General features: G+C 37.7%; 1 long non-coding RNA gene across 1 annotated transcript in view; it reads left to right on the top strand.

Annotated features, from left to right (window-relative positions):
* Positions 1 to 14,517, top strand: part of LOC116100586 — a 110,955-nt gene that overhangs the window by 32,108 nt on the left and 64,330 nt on the right. Inside the window, exon 3 of the long non-coding RNA XR_004122657.1 lies at positions 8,752 to 8,836. This is a non-coding gene — a long non-coding RNA (uncharacterized LOC116100586). The remainder of the gene's footprint in view (positions 1 to 8,751; positions 8,837 to 14,517) is intronic.

Here is a 14,517-nt window from a genome sequence, read left to right as displayed (position 1 = left end):
CACATTCACAGGTTACATACATTTAGGTATACAATACACTACTCATATACTGTACACATGAAAATATACAAATAAAAGATAAAGCATTGTATTTTAAGTATCATTTCTGCATTGAATAACAATGGCCTACTGTTGCTTTACTGGAAGTCTGGGATAGGCCTTTCTGAACTCTCTCACAAGTTTCACTCCGTGGCCTTTTCTGGTTGCAGAGGGCTGGGATGTTAGTGAAATGTAAATGCAATTAGTAAGAGACAAGCTTTTGAAACATCACTGGCTGGCAGAAGTTGTGGTGTGGGAACAAAAGCTTTAGAGGTAGAACCCAGGCTGAATGGAGACATGAAGGATCTGTAGGCTGAAGGAGAAAGGACATGGGTCATTTCTAAATTATGTCCAGGATGTCCCCAGATTTGTCTGTTGTCATGCTGGGTCACACTGACAGATCTGCAGGAGGCTTATATAAGAGAAGATATTATTTTTGAATAGATGCAAATGAAAGTAGAGAAAAGATGGAAAAAAGATAGCACTTCAGATGATTTTACTTTGGTTTGGGCCATCCAAGGCTCACATCAATCAAGGATGGTCATGCTGAAAAGCATAACGGTCCTTTAGAAGCTTGCAATCAAGATGCTACAACTTAGTAAACACAGTTTAGATGCATAACTGTGGATTATTGCTATATAGGCAGATATGTATACAAACTGAAGATGAATCTGATATTTTATATTTAAGTTAGCTCAATAGCTAGCAAACTTAATTAGTTCCATTTTGCAGAGATATTTTAATCAAATGAATTATTTTCTTTAGAAAAATATCCACTTCTTATGCTTTTTGGTAAGTGACAGTAGTAACATTCCCACATGGCTTCTGCTTTCTGTCTATGTATCTGCAGTAACTTCTTCCTCTCCACCATTTCACTTTCCTTTCCTATGGCCAGCATCCATTTGGGTTCTCATCTTTTCCATGCATGTTCAGTATACCCTGTTGCCCTTACTGAATCTTGTTTGCTTCACTGGTCAGATTTCTCACTGGCCCACTTAAGTACAGCATTAGATTTCCCCAAGGAGTGAAGACCTTGTGAGAAGAATGTGTCCTAATTCTATTTTCCTTTGACATTTTAAACCATCCTGTCTCCAACCCCATGGTGAAACTCCTTGTCTCCTTAGATCTATTGCTTCTGGCCATTCAGGACTCAGCCCTTCATTGGCCAGGCAACTGGGGATCTTGTATTGAACCCTGCCCTAAGTCAGTAGATATTTTGAAAGTGCACATTTCTCTCTTCTCTGTGGAGAATACTTGCCAATGTCTCAACTGAAATTTTTCTTTTTAGAGTACCCAGAATTCATTCGACTCTGGTTGACTATTTTCATGGACTTACTCTTTTACATTAACCTTGAATATGCTCTCTACATTTTAGGACCACAATGTTCACAACTCAAATTTTCTCTCTATAACTGACAGAGACAAAGGTCCTTTCTCCAATAACTATGTTCCATTTCCAAGCTAACCTTATTAAGGTCAAACCTAGGACATGTTGCATGCTGATCAAATTAACTTGGTCCATATATTTCACTTATATAATATTTGATTTGGGTATCAAAAATTCTGAATTGACTTTTGTAATTCATATGTCTCTGGACTATTAGATAACATGACCAAAAAGTAGTATTTTGATAGTATGACATGAGGCTACAGGCATATTATTTAACCTTATTTTTTAAAATCTCTATAAGGGAAAGACTAAATGCATTGGGCTTTACACAGTTTTTTTTTTAATTTATTTGTTTTATTTTGTTTTTAGAGTTCATTAGAACAATCTCAATAATTTTCTGAAATCCTGCAGTGGAATTCTCTGTGCTAAAGAATCATGGGTCATCTGAGACAGCAAAATTAGCAAGAGGATTCAGATAATGGCACAGCAAGGAGATACAGAGTTCAGATCTGCAGGAAATCATTTAAGGCTAGAAGCCCCAAAGTAAAAAAAAAAAATTAATATTTCTTTTCAGTACAGCATTTTATCTGACCTCATTAAAATGTCTCAGAATTGTTTATTCAACATGCCATTTAATCAAAACCTTCTGCTTGTTCTTCCCAGGATTCATTTGTGATCCATATGCACAAACATTCTGGAGGACTATAATGAAGAGAAATGTAGAGAATTATCACAGCTTTCTTTTCTCTTTTGAATAGTAAATATTTTATTAATTCTTCTCCATTTCTTGAAATTGGTTTATTTTTGAGTCATGTATTACTTTGCTTTAGATAAAAGGCACTGTATATGTCTGAAAATGAAAAGATAAGAGGGGGTCCAGAGTTATGTGTCTTAATATTGCTCCTTACTTCTTTCATTCAAGGATCCAATCTGGGAAAAAGCAACCGCATCTATCATTTTTATAAGACAACAGTTTGCTCTGTTATGTTATAAAAAAATAGCTAGCAGTTCTGCATTTTGAAAAGAGGGTTTGATATGATCGTATTTATTTTAGACTCAATAAATAATGCAAAAGATCAAGTAAGGTCATTTGGAATATGGTGCCTTCATTTCACAGACGAGTCAACCAAAGCAGAGAGGCTCGAACGGTAATTACTGTATGATGGCTTTTTGTGTGGGCTTCATTTCTTTCTCTGATTCATTCTCTCAATATTAATTGTCTCAATGTTAGAAAAAATATTTATAGTGGGGATTATTGGGACTACACTTTGAGATCTATCCCAATTATGTCAAGAACTACAAACCGAATTATCATTAACTCCATGTTTATTGCTGTTCTTTGGCTTCAAAAATTAAGAAGGAGGAAAAATTCAAGAGCTGGTTTTGTTGTGACTGTACCTGTGGAAAGAAAGGAGTAAGATATTTCCTCTCCCTTCTGCTCCTCTACAATGAAGAGGTGGACTCTCATCTCACCCACTTTGAATCGTGGTGGACTTTTCTGACTTTTGAAACAATACATTAAAGTGAAAAATAATGCTGTGTTGACTTCCAAGGCTCAAATTTAAGAAACCATGCCAGTCTGTTTTGTTCACTGAACACTTGCTCTTGAAGTCTTCAGCTTGTGTGTTAACAGCCCACATCTCACAAGAATGCCACACAGGCAGACCACCCACCAGGGGCCTGAGCTGAAGTCCCTAGACAAGTTTGACTTCTTGCTCTTTCAAAGCTATCTACTGCTTTATAGCAGCTTCCAAAGAAATCCCATAGCAGAAACATCCATCCAAGATCCCTGAAATCTCTGGTCCTACACACTTTGAGAAAGTAAGCTCAGTGATTTTCCTATAAGCAACTAAATTCGGGAGAGATTTATTTATAGTAATAGATCCATAAATTATTTTCCATAGCCTTCCTCTCAGAATAGTCTTAAATTAATACTGGTCAGAAATGAATGAGATTTGAAAGTAATATGGGAAATATATATTCCTTTCTCTGAAAACTGGCAAAGAATGTCATATGTGATTCATGCTCATTGTTGCTGATCCAATGTAGGATGGAGCAGTCCTTAAGCTACAGTGAAAACTCTCACTGAATCTCTTCCTTTAGCTTTTATTTTTAGTACTGAACTACAGAGCCTGTACGTCAGGCAAGTTCAGAGGCAGCAGTTTTTCTAGCACATAGGACATAGACTCTAGATTTCAGGTGCTGAACAATGTATGGTACTGTTTAATCTTAGGGGTTCTATTTCTGTTTAACTTCTGGATCACCACCTACACTGGTGGATTCCAGTTTGTCTTTGATGGGGTACATTCACTTTTTCCCTGAGACCTCAGCCAGGTGACTGGTCTCCAAAGAGTTGAAAATATAGTCTAAAACATTTTAATTTACATCACAAATGGTAACCTCATCTGTGAGAAATCCTGGCTGATGCTCATTGAAGCAATGGTGTGCATCACATATTGGGCTTAGCCATTGAGCAGTTTTGATTTAATTTTAGTTAGGGTAATTGTATGTTCCTATAAAGACCACTCAACTTAGGAATCTGTACAGTCTCCAACTGCTACAATACAGTTTTGATATCTGCAATCTGGGAAGCCAGAGGGAAGGCTGGAACTTCAAAATGCTTGTGGAAAAATGTGTGAATTGTGTAAAAGCACATAGCACTAGACTTAATTTGAGTGAAGTGGCTTCTTAGCAAGGAAGGACAAGTACTCATGATTTCATGAGTAAGACACTGAAGACTTTTAAGTTCAGCCTTGTTTCTTCAGCAAATCTTAAGTATTAATCCATTCATCTTTTCTACTCATCTAGCCAAAATTTATTTAGTTCTTATTATGTGACTGATAATAAGAACCACTGCTTGGGTTTGAAGTATTGAAAAATACATATTGTAATAAATATTGCAAAAAAAAAGAGGATTCCCAATAGTGAACAAACTGAAGTTGCAAATGCTTGTAAGAATTATTAATTCAACCACCGTTAATGACAGGCACAGCAATAACTATCTCTACTGTGAACATGACTGATATTTAATTACTCTGGGATGCAGAAGAATATCAAAGTTCCCCATATGGCTATCAGGTACTTTTTAAGAACTGGGGAAAGCAGTGTGAAATATGTTCTTTTGTGCTGGGATTATTGTAATTTGTAGAGAAGCTATTCTTTGTAGAAGAAACCCAGTCTTGGTAGCTCCGCGAGAAAGTAAGGAAAGCAGTCAGGAAAACAAGAAAGCCCACCGCATAGTATCACAAGTAACCATTTTAGTTTTTAAGTGGTTAAGAAATAAGCCACAATGCAAGATAGTTGGGGAGAAACTTATTTTATGGCCAAACGGGAAGACATAACTTAAGAGGTGAGTTAAACCATCCAGTTGTGGAGCTCACATGAAGAGTGAAGACTTCGTGACTACATTGTGAGTAGCAGACGATCTGGTATCCTAGAAAGCTCTGAATTTCCATGAGCCAATTTGCTCCAAATTGGTAGGTAGAGCTGATACAGCAAGAAGTGCTCAGAGTATGCGTGCTAGCTCGAGTAAAATAAGGGAGCAAATCGGAAAAGACCAGGGTTACTGAAGAAATGTGGACCCTTCAACAAACAGGCAACAAGAATGGGAGAGGTCTGCTTGACTAGTATGAATCAACAGCATATTGTTGTTCTCTTGGGAAGAAGGTTTTAAATACATTTTGCATAAGCCTCTTCCACTGAGTCTCTTTATCCTGAACTTTTGTAGCATGGCTTCCATTCAAAGAGCTAGCAGTGACAGGGGCAGCCACGCCAACACCTTTGTAAACACAGTCTTCTTTCAGGGTCTGCCTTCCACATGTGCATCCTTATTACTGAGAGACCAGAAACATAGGATGAGGGATGACTCTGACAGTGTAACTTTAATTCTTTACCTTTGATTTGCATATCAACCTATTGAAATATACACTTCAACATACTTCATTTACACTGCCTCTCCACTAAAATTATCTTTGATTAATCCCTGCTGATTCCTGAACTGCTAAAGCTGCCTGTTATTTCTCTTTCCTCTTCTCACCTGACACCTCACTTCTTTTCTTTTTGCGATCTCCATTGACTTCTGTCTCATACTTCTCTCCAGCTTTTGCTTCTCTTTCTCTAATTTTCTTTCTTTTTTCCTTCCTTTCTTCCTTCCTTCCTTTCTTCCTTTCTTCCTTCCTTCCTTCTTTCCTTCCTTCCTTCCTTCCTTCCTTCCTTCCTTCCTTCCTTCCTTCCTTCCTTCCTTTCTCCTTCATTTTGTCAAAATAGAGATCTTTCCCTCACAGATTGCCATTGAAGTCTTTGGATCTCACTTAGTGCTTAAAATGTCTGGATGTGCTAACATTTTAAAAGGCATTCTTTCTGCATCTTATTGACATATCCAGGATTATGGTGTTTCTGGTGACTTTACATATACACGTGTGTGTAAATATGTAGATATATGTATATATATCTATATACATACACATACATATACACACATACATACATATGTACATACACACGTGTTCTCTTAATAGATAATATAGATAAAGATAGAGATAGATTAGAGATAGAGATTGAGAAAGAGAAAGAGGTATATATATATATATACATATATATTTATATGTATATGTATGTATATATGTATATATATGTATATATATACATATATATATGTGTGTATATATACGTATATATACATATATATGTATATATATATATATGGAGAGAGAGACAGAGAGAGAGAAAGAGGAGAGAGAGAGACAGACAGAGACAGAGAGCGACAGAGAGACAGAGAGAGACAGACAGAGAGAGGGAGAGGGAGAGGGAGAGGGAGAGGGAGAGAGAGAGAGAGAGAGAGAGAGAGAGAGAGAGAGAGAGAGAGAGAGAGAGAGAGAGAGATTTACATGCTAAGGGAAAATGACTCTAGTTCCCAGTATGGGTTTGCTTGAGCCAACACTTTTTCTTTCTTCTGATTTACTTAAGCAGGAATTCATAATTTAATTGTGAGAAATAGAAAGGCAGCTTGTAAGGTACATCCAGGTAAAGTGAGGAAGTATGTTGGTTTCCTGCAATTGCTGTTACAAACTAAGTAGTTTTCACAACAGGGAGGCTTCAAGACCCCAGGCACATTAAATATTGGAACTGTTGGTTTCTTCTGAGAATTATAATTTCTCTTCTTTGTTTCAAGAGAGAGATCATCCTATTCATGTAACTCTCAAGATGCCTTGTCTTGAGAGTTATCTACATCAAAATATCTTCTTTCTGTTAGGTGATACTTGTAACCTCCATTTATTGTGATTATCTTCTTTCCTTTGTCTGTATGCATGTGTAAGAAGTGTGTGTGAGTGAGAGCATGTTTGTGCCAAAGCAAGTATGTAGCATTCAGAGTACAAACTCTGCTGTCAATCCTTGCCTACCACCTTTCTCTTCTTATTTATTTATTTATTTATTTATTTATTTACTTACTTATTTATGGAAGATGCTATTGATTGCCACTGTACGATAGCTATCTTGTGACCTTCCAACAATTCTCTTGTCTCCACCCCTGATCTTGTTAAGGGATTGCTGGGATTATAGATATTAGTTACTAGGTTCAACTTTACACAAATTCTTAGAATCCAGACTCAGACCCTTACATTTATTCAACAAGAGCTTAACCTGCTGACCTAATGCCTTTAGCCCTTGATTACTTTTGTAAATATCCCAAGTGAGGTATTGGGACAAGGCTAATAATTTTGAGGTTCAACATTCAATCCTTATGCAACATGCAATTTTTTAAATGTTGAGATTACCTGGAACAACAGAAACCATCTAGGAATCATGAAGAGACATTGCAAGTTACCCAGGTCTATATGTCAAAAATGATAGAACAGTAAGAAAACTTGTTAACTATTTGACTCCAAATATTGTTTTAAGTAAACAAATTTGCCTGTTTCTGGTATTCCATTTCGGCAGAAGCAGTATGACTTTGAAGACAGGCAGACGGGTCATGTGAATAGTGCAGCACTCCTAGTAACAGCTAGAAGTAGGCCAGCAAAAGAAAGGCATAGTCGAGAGTGAAAACCTTCTTGCAGAGAGATAGGTGATAGCCAGAACTCTGCGTAGGATAGTTTCAATCTTCCTGGTTATCGAACAGTCAATTCTAGTAGCTATGGGCAATTCAAGAAGTGTTTCAAAAGAAACAGCCAGCCTCTACTAATTATTTTATAGCTACAAGGTGCTTTTGAGTTAACTTTCCCTCCTTCCCAGTGGTGCAATTCTAGATATTACCTGACAGTCTAAAAATAGGCCATTATACAGGTGCTTTAAATCAGTGCTCTCAGGACGTACTAGGTCTATGAGTAGTTTCTATATCTTAAGAAAATCAAAATTAAGAAAAAGCTATGTGAAAAAAATTACAAGTTGTTTATAAAACCTGACACTGAGGAACTATGCCAAGACTTTAATACTCTGATATAGAGATAAATTGCTAACAGAACTTATGCTGTATCCATAACCATTGTTTTTCCAAGAACTTCTTATAGCATCTTTTTGTGGAACACACCAGGCTTGCACTGTTTTAAACAATTTCACTCTGGGCTTTATTTCCTTTCCCTCTGATATATCCCACCTCAGCTATTCAACCACTTTAATATAAAGACCCCATTAGAGATGAGGTGGTCAATTTCCCCAGAGACCTGTGAGCTTTTGTGCGGTGATATTGGCTTCTCCGTTAGAAACAGTGAGGGACGAAAAGAAGAGGTACACTGTTCTATGAATGGAACCATTCCCAGGAGACAGAAAGGAGAAAAGGAAATCTATGAGCTTGCTCCATCTCAAGGTGAATGGCCAAATATTCAGCTAGACCTATGGGGTATGGCAAACCAGTGCTTGTAGCTGAACTCACCATAAAAAAAGGCACTTTACTATAAGGACCCTACAAGGGAATTCTCAAGTGAGAAAATGCAGTGGCAACTTCCCCAGAGAATTGGATTTTTTCCTAGAATTATTTCCCCATATATGGTTTGTTTCTTATTACATGTCCCCAGGTATTGGTAGAGTCAACTTTCAGAAGTTAATACATTTGCCCACACCTGAGCACTTCCATGCTTACACAACAGAAAGCATTAAGTAGGAGTTTTGAAACACATGCTTAACTTGGTTCTAACCTATGAGTGTTATGTTACTTATATATAAAATAAGGAAGAGTATAATAGTTTCCCTAAAAATAGCCTCACAAGACCTCAGGGTGAACATAAAGGTATCTCCAAAAAGTGTTATAATAAACGATAAGAAATAAACAAATATCAAATAAATAATACTCTATAAATCTGTACCTTCATTTTCATGTTGCTTTTCAGTGCTGAGGAACTATTTCAGGCTTTGCACCATTGAACAACTTTGAGCTATACTCCAGCTGAACATCGACATGTCTTTGAGGCAGAGGTAATGGCACATTCCAATAAAGAGGAGTGACTGGAAAGAGTGAATGAAGATGGAATTGGGATTTCAAGGTTTGCTTTGGACAGGCATGGGAAGCAATGTGCAATGGGTAATTTTATGTGTTGACCTGTATTGTCTCACAGTATTCTTCTTCAAGGAATGTCTTCCTATATTCCTCTGTGACAGGTTTTTTTCCAACCTTCCTATTGCTACAACCCTTTGATAGAGTTCCTTATGTTATGGTGATCCCCAGACATAAAATTATTTCATTGCTATGCATAACTGTAATTTTTCTGTGATTATGAATCATAATTTAAATATCTGTGTTTTCCAATGGTCTTAGGTGACCCCTGTAAATGAGTCATTCAACCCCCAAAGGGGTTGTGACTCACAGGTGTAGAGCCAATGTTATATGAAAATATGATCTTACAAAGGAGAAGTGCATTTTTATTTCAGAGGCTTGGCTCAGTAAAATTAATTCCAGAGCCCTTATAACTCTTATCCTTATGTCTCAGTGATAGTGTCTCTTTGGGGCACATATGGGTATCTATCTCCTATTCAAAAAGTGCTTAATACTTAGATTATTTAAGAATTCCCTATATGCCACTTAAATGCACCATCTATATCACTAAGTTTCAGTTTAATGTAGGTTGCTGTGTTGGTTACTTTTTACTATCAACTCAACATAACCTAGAATCCCCTAGGAAGAGTCTTAATTGGGGAATTTTAGGTCAGGTTGGCCTGTGGGCATATCGGTGGGGAGTTGTCTTGATTGTTAATTGATATAGAAAGACCTATCCATCCCCTAATGGTGGTGTGAAGGGTTCCTAAATGGTATATGAGAGGGAAAACCTACTTGGGAATAATCAAGCAAGCAAGCAAAGACCCATACATTTATATGCATATATTTTCTCTTTGCTCTCAGCTATAGACGTGATGCTTTAAGGGCCTATCTTGATCTCCCCACAATAATAGACTATAACCTAGAGTTGTAAGGTAACTAAACCCTCTTTCTTCATCAAGTTGCTTTTTGTCCAAATCTTTTATCATAGCAACTGAAATGAAATAAGAATGGCCACATCACAAAATGCCCCTGTTTCTGTGTGAATTCCCATTAAGGCTGTATCTGGGGGAGTGGTGATGCCTGCCTCACACCAGGCAGGACAGGGGAAGAGAAAGGGCTTGGGATGAGGACTTGTGTTATGAAGAGGACTGACCTTTCAGGGCAAGTGTGTCCAGCCGAACACATGCAAAGCATGAAGCCAGTAAGGAGAGATTGTCCAAGCTTGACTACATGCCAGGGCCTTTGGGAACTGTGTTAATCTCAAAACATACTTTTTAAAAAGGTAAACAATTAAAAATAAATAAAAACAAAACCCCATAAATTCTTGCCTCCCGCAGTGTTACTGTGAAAATTAAATCAATGAACTTACAAAAAGCCCTTAACACAATGATTGATACACAATAATCACTCAATAGGTAATGAGTGTAGTTACAATAGTTGGTAAACGGGAGGTCTCAATGAACTGCTCCTGGATCTTAGAAATAAATTATCCTCCCTCAGAGAAACTAGGAAAAAAATCGACACTTAAAAAAATGAAATTAACCATCTGTGGAATTAAGCTGTCCTATGATGGCTGCCTTCTGTGAGACTGTGGAGTCTTGGGAAACACCCCAGTCTAATCAAGCTGGCTGAAGCATCCTATTACAAAGGCCCAGCTGGATTGTGATTGATGGAATAGAAGTCTGCAGCCCAATCAATTATATTAGCATAACAGAAGAAATGAATGGACTCTAGAAAAAGAAAGGGTCAAACGTGGAGAGTTTGCTGTTCTTTATTCAGTGGAGTGGGAGGAGAGAGAAAATGAAGATGGACTGAGGCTAGAGCTAAGGAGCTGGAAAGGCAGGGAGGTAGGAAAACACAGAAGATAAAAGAGAGGTAAGGGAGATAGAGACACACAGAAGAAGTGAGAAACCTGGAAGCAGGGATTGCCAGAAAGTTAGGGGAACAAGCTAAGAAGCTCTAACTGGCTCTCCCTGAAGACAGCCATGGCTTATTCCTCTTTCTGCCAAGCGATTTCTGATTGCTATCTCACCTTGGAAGTCAAGGGCCATTCCAATGGCTATTCTTTAGCATGTGCCACCTAGAAGCCAAACTCAGCAGATCTCCATCATGGGGGGAGTGAAATTCCCCAGGAAGGCTTGGCCTCCTCCCTTCTGGCTCTGGAATGGAGCTGGCTAAGTTTACAAGAGTTTAGAAGTACAGCTGGTCAGGGAGTTGGGATTCTTTTGTAAATATCCTACACCAGAAACATAGAAACACATTTCTTTTTCCACAATGCGTATTATTGAAAAACAGTAAACTCACAAGTTCTACTTTTTTTCTTTCTTTCTTTTTGACTGCTATTTACCAAGTATTCCCACTTTCCTTTGATAGCTGCCTGCTGTCAAGCACTGGTATTTTATTCCAATCTTAATTAGGAATATTAACTTAGACCACACATATACCACAGGAATTGTATCCCCACTTGCATATTTTTCACATATATATAGGTATGTATATGTGAAAAAATATTCTATTCCACTGAATGGCTGAAAAGGGGTTAAAGAAGCAGTGCCAGAGTTCAGGGAGTTCAAAGAGGCAGAAATTTGGATACAGTTGGATACAGATGCAAGGAGAGTCACTGCAGGTGGCTAAATAATATATGAAGGAATCAGTTGGAGAGCTGCTGGAGGCACAAAGCTGACCTGCAAGGTCTCAACATTAAGCACAAGCTTCCAAGGTATATAAGGTAGAGGACTGTAGAGGCAAGGCACAATTTTGAATTCAGTCAGACTCATGGATAGATGGGAAGACAGTCAGACAGCCATTTGAGTATGCCACCTTAAGAAAGGGAGACATGATTCCAACAAGATGGCTTGGTAAGTAAAAGTACAGGCTGTGCTGTCTTAGTTAATTAATTCATTATGGTAAAACCTATATGGTAGGAGTGAAGACTCTCAAAAGTAGTCCTTTGATTTCTACATGAGCTGGCATAAGTGCACACATGAGCAGGTATGCACATGAATACATGCTAAATAAATAAATAAATAAATAAATAAATAAATAAATAAATACAGGTATAGTCAAATGCCTCTTAAAATCCCATTGGTCTGAAGACACAGGGTACCTGGGAGTTTTCAGCCTGCTGATCTCCTGGCATATAAATTAGGCAGCCAGATGATTAGACATTAGACATATCAGTAAGCCATTTTCAGCAGGGTGGTGGTGGCTGTTTTTTACTTTATGAGGTCAGGTGAAGGTGTTTTGCACCCTCTTAGTCTGTTCCTTTAATTCCTCAGACATAATTTTTAATAAGATTTTAATATGCTCATCTACCTTGGGGGGTTATAAGTAGTACTTTTGTATCTGTAGGGATGATAATTTGTCAATTTGTGCTTGATGGTTGGCTACAGACAAGGTGACAGAGTCTACATGCATTATCAGTATTCATAATCTTCTTGTCCCTTTACTTGAACTCAAAATGGAGTCACCCAGGGCCAGGTACAGTCATTGTTTTATACGTATATCTATCTATGTACTTCTATGAATGTCCATTTTCTACCCATTTAGTATAGAGCACAGGGTTATTTGGAAATGAGTGACAGATAAATTTACTTTTCTAGAGGGTTCAGTTCCAGGCTCTTTAAATGTTTGTATACAAATCCTGAATAATTGATACTGGTCTCCAGCCACTAATGCAGTAGGAGTTCTGTAAAGGCCCATGACTGGTTTTAATTTTATGATTACAGACAAGTCATTGGTGACTTTGGGAAAGGGATGGGGAGTCCATTTTGTCATACGGTACTTCAAGCTATGAAGCAAGGCAATAGCATTTATTCTGTGCCTAATGTGACTCAGTACAGTGAGGAAATTCATCAGCCTTGCATCTACATAAGGGAAAAAAGCAACAATCATCATTTGTTTGGAAGCTTTCAATGTACTACATGCCTCTATCTCATTACATAGAGTCTACGTAATTTTTATCTTCAAGATAGATGTTCTTCTGCCTCTTTTGTAATTATAGCATAGTAAATAAAACACATGTTTGAGTTTGGGTTTTGGTTCTTGGCTCTGCATTCCAAAATGTTTTTAGAGTTCCTGGGTGAAGGTTATGTTGAGTATGCAAATAGGGTGACACACAGCTGGGTTCCCAGGTATGGTGTCCTTGAGAGGGTTAGACTTTGTAGCTCTACTTGCATCTCTCTGCTGCTGAAAAGTTGGTGTGTACCAGATAGGGCAGAGAACTTACTGAGTATGTCTTCTGCTTGGCTCTTGCTGAACTATTCTTTATAGAAAGCATAAACACAAGGTCCATGATGGCTCTGGTGAATTATGTAACCTGAGGAAGGAGCAATAGGAACCACTAACTTAGATTGAGGAGGAAGTACAAGTAGGCACTGGGATTTGTGACTCATTTCTGTCAGGTGATGTGAGATGAAGCCCTTCATTTATAAAACCTGGATTAAACCTTAGTAGTCATTATCAAAATTGGAAGGTTGTATACTTGCTCAGAATTAGAGGTATAAACAACTATAATAATTAACAAAGGTTAAAGCAGGCAAATGTTCAGAGTAGTTCTATAACAAATCAAGCAGATGCTAACCAAGAAAATAATCGACATAGAGGCTGGACCATTGCTCACTGGGAACACGCTGTGTTGTTGTTCATAATCCCTGGTGCCTCTGCTTTACTTCCGTCTCCCATCAGAGGTATTGAACGTCAGTTCAATTGAACATCAAGATTGAACATTAGTTCACGAGGTGCTATGTCCATCCATTTCTAAGACCAGCAGAAATATCAGGCCACTGAGCTCCAAAATACTGTATTTGTATGAATTTTAAACCTTAAATTTTGTTGGGAAGATTTAAATTGTAGCCATTTGTATTTGTGAGAAATTTTTCACATGTACTGAGAAACTGAACTTTCTCCCAACACACACACACACACACACACACACACACACACACACACACACACACACACATGCACGCACACAGTAAGAGAAGGACTAAGCTAGAGATGAGTCAAATATTTGGATTATTTGAAAACAGCAGGGACTTATTTAGGAAAAAAACATTCTATCACATATTTTCAAAATCACCATTTTTTCCCCTCAGATTCAAGCATTTCTCCTTTGTGTAAATCCTTGCCATCGGGTCTATGTGGGAAGCACTTCTTGACAGAAAGCTGATTCTGGCACAAGTTAACAAGCAGACGTATTACAATTAAAATAAACACTTGAGGAATTTCCTCTCCTGGAGGGCTTGAAGATTAAAGGTTTAAAAATGCTTCTTCTTAAACTAAGAAGATGAAGTAACTTTATCTCTTGATTTATAACTATCAATCATCAAACATGCACTGACTACTTGCAACACAGGGAGCACCACTTCCAGTAGGCAGAGGGCTAAGTGAAGGGTGATTCCTAATCTAAACAAACTTCCTGTCTTTTTATGCCAAAGGAAGATGCCCTGTGAGAGAATGTACAAAGCAATAAATTGTACATTTCTCTATCAGCTGGGGTCCATTAGAACAAATAAAAACCACTCTCGTTATTTTATTTTATTTTATTTTATTTTATTTTTAATTTTAGATATTTTCTTTATTTACATGCGAATTTCTCCATTCCCAGTTTCCCCTCCAA

Source organism: Mastomys coucha, unplaced genomic scaffold (genome assembly GCF_008632895.1).
Source record: "Mastomys coucha isolate ucsf_1 unplaced genomic scaffold, UCSF_Mcou_1 pScaffold21, whole genome shotgun sequence".
In the NCBI taxonomy this organism is placed as follows: domain Eukaryota; kingdom Metazoa; phylum Chordata; class Mammalia; order Rodentia; family Muridae; genus Mastomys; species Mastomys coucha.
Note: the sequence above shows the minus strand (reverse complement) of the source record. Positions and strands in the feature narration are given on the sequence as shown.